Genomic DNA, 6000 nt, shown 5'->3' on the forward strand with positions numbered 1-6000 from the left:
TTTAATTGAAAACCAATCCAAGTTGATGTGTAAAATTAATGAAACAAAAAAGAGATGAAATTTTGGCGATTCACCTTTTTGCTTCAAAAACACCATCAAGATGAAAGTGATTAAATGAAGCTTCCATGTTCATTGATTAATTAACTTATCAACAACTGTTCAACTTGGATTGTTGGTTAAATTGAGAATGATTATCATCTAAAAGCATTTAAAGTTCATTATCCAATCTCACCTTACATTGAGTTATCAGTTAAAGACCATATTTATAAAGATAAGTATCAGAATGGTTTTTGCTCGTGTAACACTGTAAGTAAGAAGATGAACCTGAAGATGAGAAAATATGATAAAAGGTGAGATTCATCATGTTCATCATGTTGAGGTGTTTGACTTGAAATGTTCAACTCTTTTATTGTGTAAATGTGAAAAATGTTGAACATTTAACCATTAATTTAACTATCAATCTTTAAATTTAAATTTACTCTTCAATTGTGATTCAATTTTGCAAGCTTAAACATTATTTAAAACCAGGTCAGTTCCGTGATGTTGGATTCACCTTTTCATTTACCTTACATTATCTTGGAACTAATTTTTCACCAATAAAAGGGAAAAGATGGTTTCCATTCTCACGACTTATTGTCTGATTAGTCTGAGACATTTTACCTTCTTAACAAATAATGATTGATCAACATGTAAGGCGATGTTGCATGATTACTTCAACACTATTTAAGTCCTCTTTAGTTTATCGCTTAAGTGACTTTTACCTTCACTCTTCCCTTACCTTGTGTGTTTACTCCATGAAAGGAGCAAGGTGAAAAGAGGATGATAAAAGGATGATCAGATGAAGACATTGTCTTACCGCTCATTGAACAAGTTAAATTGTTTACCAACAAAAAGAGTTACTTCGTTTCACCATTCAATCTCAACTCTTTTTATCCTCATCATTCCCTGTTTATGCATCTTAAGTGTTACATCTTAATGTGATCAGCTTCTGTAAACCTTTGCTCGAAAAAAAACGAGTTAAGTTAACATTAGTTGTACAAGAAGCAAAATCATAATGTACAAGAAGAGTAAAGCATTTGAAAAGGCACAAAAAAGGGTAAATATTTTGATTCTTCTTCTTCTTTTCTCTTCTTCATTTCTTCTTCCATTTACATCCGTTTCTTTCACTTTTGGGTTTCATGGTGCATCTGAATGGCAACATGAGAACCCCTTTTTTGACGATGAAACTCCTTCTTTTTGTTCATTTTAACTTAAATAACAAAAGCAGATGAAAATGAAAAGATGAAAATGTTGCTTCCATGGTTGGCTGAATGTTTCATGTAAAAAGGAGAGAAAAGTTTATTCTCTTGTTTACAAAGAAAGTCAATGTGCTTTGAAAAGCGCCACTGGAAACTGAATTCATCTTCTAACCTCTCATGATGAGCCTGAAAAGACTCACGAACAAACTGAGCAAACAATACAGGTAAACTAATTAAACCTTATTTAGTCACCTTTTTTCCTTTCAAATGTTTATAATGAATAACCTTGCGAATCAAATTGACCATCAACTTTGCTTTGTCTTGCTTTACTTGCTTCTTTGTTTGTCCCATTAATCAACAAAACTTGATTCATGTTCATCTTCAACAATCACACAGATTAATTACTTGGCTAACCAGCAAATTATTCAACTTATCGGAAGCTTCACTCGAACATCCTGAAACAATTATATTAATACAATGAGCTTCATTCACTTGCAGCCATTATCATAATTAGTTGAAGGCAATTGTCAAGATGATCGGTAATGTTAAACCCTAATCAATGTTGACACGATGATAGGTCAGTGCGCCTTTAAAGGCGCTTCCCTGTGTGTTAAATGAAAAGGCTTTACAAGATGACATCAATGAGGCGTAGCACTGGCAGTTCGGCGAGTGTAGCTTCCGCTAATTAAAGGTCTAAAAGGGCGAAGAGAAAAAGACATTTTCTAATGAATTTGGTCACACATGCCGATGGTGACACGTATTTTCTTGCGCGTGTCCGGATATTAACATGTGTCAAGTCATGAGTCACTTTGTACCTTTAACCTCGCCCTGGTCGTGGACAGGTAGCCAAGGGTCCAGAAGGTGACTAAAAGGGCCTCTCAACCAAAGAAGACAAATGATTCTATCGATTGGCTTCAAATCATTTGGTTATTATTTTAGTCTTTTGTTTTCTTTTCGTAAAAAATGACTTTTCTTTCTTTCCGTTTCAACTGGGCCATTGATTTACTCGACTGGATAATGATGTTGATATTGATTATGATGGTGATTGGGACGAGAGTGATGATGTTTAAAACAGAGCAATTGTAAGTTGGAGAAGAGCGAAGAGCAGGAAAAGTAATAATTTATAGCGATTTCATTCATAAGATAACATAAAAGCTGTGAAAAGTGGGTGATTAATGTTGTCTAATGGGTTACCTTCAATGGACCATGGATGAAGGTGCATTCATCATCAAATATCTTGGGGCAATTTAGAGCCACTTTTACTTTTGTTTTGTTTTCCCATTGCATTTAAAATATAAATAAAACCAACTTTTCACTTCAACAATCCCAATCCTTAGTTGAATTCATAATTAAAAAGGCGGTAATTGTAATCGAAATATCCATAGAAAGCACAAAGTTTAGCCAAAGCTTCGCTAATCATTTGCATACGCATTCAATTGCATGAGTATGAATGAACAGGAATGTACCGACGCGTTTTGGTAAATGAATAAGATTCACAAAGATTGAGATCTGATTAAAAAGATTTTATTCAACTCATATTTTGAAGCATGTAATTAGGATCTTCAGGATGGTGCATTGTATCAATGCGGTAGGCTAAGTATTTCAATTAGCCCCTTCCATATAGCCAATATCCAATTCTATCAAATAATTCACGTTGTGACAGAGTTGTTCCATTAGTTTCTGGACTAATAGTTGTAGCGGCTTGTACCATTGACGATCCAAGGCTGATCACAATAAGACTGATTAGAATCATCTTCAACATTTGAATCCGTTTGGAAGCCATTCTGTTCACTTTAACTTTATAACTTTACTTTGTACACTTAATTCAATTGTAAATTTATATTTTAACTTGAAATCAACTTGTAATCAACTTGACTGATGAATTGTATGATATGATATAAGATGTGAAAATCGGTGCTTTTAAAGGTAAAATGAGACCAAACTGAATCAATAAATCCCAAATAACTTCATCATCTAATGTATTGATTAATGATTGAATTTATTATACAACATTAAGCAAATAAAGTTATTAAATTTTATTTGATCAATAATGATCAATGTATAATATGAATTATAATGTGCTTGTCTAAGGACATTTTGATCAATTAAAACATCTCCAAAGATCTACACGAGACAAAGGTTCAAATATTAATAGTCAAATCAATCAGTATTTAAATAACAAATAGTGCAAATTATTCAAAATCATCCAGTTATAATTCATTGATTTCTGTTTAATTAGGCTTTCTAGCAATCAAGTAACAAAGAAAAACTTTATTCGGTTTTATTCTTCAGTTTAAACGAACGATTTTAATGTAAAATTGGCATTAATTTAAGGGTTTTTGCTCTTAAAAACTAGTAAAAAGACATAATCAACACATTTGTGCACAAATTGACACAAATACTTGAAACTAATGGGCAAAAACGAGTAAAAATTGATTTCTTTCAAATTATATTGTGTTGGTTTGTAAGGTTATAAGAGCTGAGTTCATTCTCATGGTTTAAAGATTTCTCTTATCCACAGTTCTCAAGAAAATCGCGTTCAAAACGGAAACTTGTATTGCTTTTTGTACAATTACGGAGGCATATCTCTGCATGAAACTCGTGGTAATTATGTATCTTTTGCTGAGCAACCAGAAAATGGTCTTATTTTGAAAAATAACATTTTCTGTTTCTTTGAAATAGAGGTAGTTCGATTTTTAGTTAAACCGATCGCATTCTGTGACCATGAAAGTTAGTGAGGTTAAACTTGATATTCGTCGATAGAATTTATTAGTGCACATTATGCATCAAATACTTTTTCCCCTTTCTCAACAGTTCTGCGGATTTTGGCCATCTTCCTTAAAACTTCGAGCCTTGATATTTCGAGAATTGCATCACCTACAATCATAATTCTTTCACCAAACCAATTCTTTACTAGTCAAAAATTCAAAACAGTTTGATAACTTTTCATTAGCACACTTTAGTCATGATGATTGGGCTTTAAATGTACAAAAAACAACTTTTTTAGCAAAAGAAACTCATCTCAACCCATTTCTTGTTAAATAAACCAATTTTCTGGTTCAACTTACAAATCGAATGCAAAGAGTGCTGTAAAAGGCACGAAAATTTGATTTGGGAGTTGGAACTTGGTGCTTTCGTAGGATAATAGAAACTGAAACTATTGTTGCTATTTAATAATTCATCCGATGGACAGTTCTCAACAATATCGAGGTCAAAGTTACAACTTCCATCGCCTTTTGTACAGTTGTGTGATTATATTTTTGAATGCTATTCATTTTTACAATGCAACGTTTACCAATGCAACAAGCGAATGGTCTTATTTTGAGAAATATCATTTTCTGTTTCTGTAAAACAGGTCATTTTTGATTTTTAGCTAAACCGATCTCTTTCTGACGCCATTAGAGTTAGAAAGCTGTAACTTATTATGAATTAACAAATAAAAGTGTTACACATTAATGTCTGAACAATTTTTCCAATTTAAAAACAGTTCTCTTGATTTTGGCTCTTTACCTAAAAACATCGCTATTTCAAAACATTGATATTTCGAAAACGGTGGATAAGAATGTGGATAAGAGGAATCTTTAAACCATGCGAATGAACTCAGCTCTCATAACCTTACAAACCAACAAAGTATGGACTTGAAAGAAATCAATTTTTACTCGTTTTTGCCCATTAGTTTCAAGTATTTGTGTCAATTTGTGCACAAATGTGTTTATTATGTCTTTTTACTAATTTTTAAGAGCAAAAACCCTTAAATTGATGCCAATTTTACATTAAAATCGTTCGTTTAAACTGAAGAATAAAACCGAATAAAGTTTTTCTTTGTTACTTGATTACTAGAAAGTCTAATTAAAAAGCAATCAATGAATTATAACTGGATGATTTTGAATAATTTGCACTATTTGTTATTCAAATTCTGATTGATTGACATCATTAATATTTGAACTTTTGTCTTTTGTAGACAGCTATGTCGATGTTTTAATTGATCAAAATTTGCTTAGACAAGCACTGATCATAATTAAGCAAATAAAATGATCTGATTCAGATTTAATCACATTATGTGATGAACTTATTTGGGATTTATTGGTTCAGTTTGGGTTAATTTGTACCTTTAAAAGTATCGATTTTCCTATCTTATATCATATCATACAATTCATCAGTAAAGTTAATTACAAGTTTATTTCAAGTTAAAATATAAATTTACAACTGAATTTAGTGTGCAAAGTAAAGTTATAAAGTTAAAGTGAACAGAATGGCTTCCAAACGGATTCAAATGTTGAAGATGATTCTAATCAGTCTTATTGTGATCAGCCTTGGATCATTAATGGTACAAGTCAATGCAGCTTGTCCGCCCTGTCCTTGTCGCACTCCTGCAGCTACAACTACCAAGCCAACTACTACAACTGAGTCACTTGAAGAATTTTTGAAGCATTTCCCATTCCAATAGATTATTGTTGTTGTTGTCTTGATGCTCATGCTGAAGTTTCCTAAAAGCTTGTTTTAAAATATGAGTTGAATAAAACCTTTTGAAACAGATATTAATCTTTGTGAATCTTATTCATTTACCAAAACACGTCGGTACATCTATGTTCATTTATGGTCAAGCAATTCGATTTCATTTTAGAAACTTTACTTTATTGAACAATAATTTAATGATGAAAAAGGTTGAACAGTTTCCAATCAAAGTGATCAACTTAAAAAGTCAAATTTAAACGAAGAAAAACATTTCTTTTTTTCTCATTCGCCATTTCGTTCATTGAAA

This window comes from Tetranychus urticae, chromosome 2 (assembly GCF_039701765.1).
Source record: "Tetranychus urticae isolate SD_2017Ah chromosome 2, NJAU_TeUrti_SD_1.0, whole genome shotgun sequence".
NCBI lineage: Eukaryota > Metazoa > Arthropoda > Arachnida > Trombidiformes > Tetranychidae > Tetranychus > Tetranychus urticae.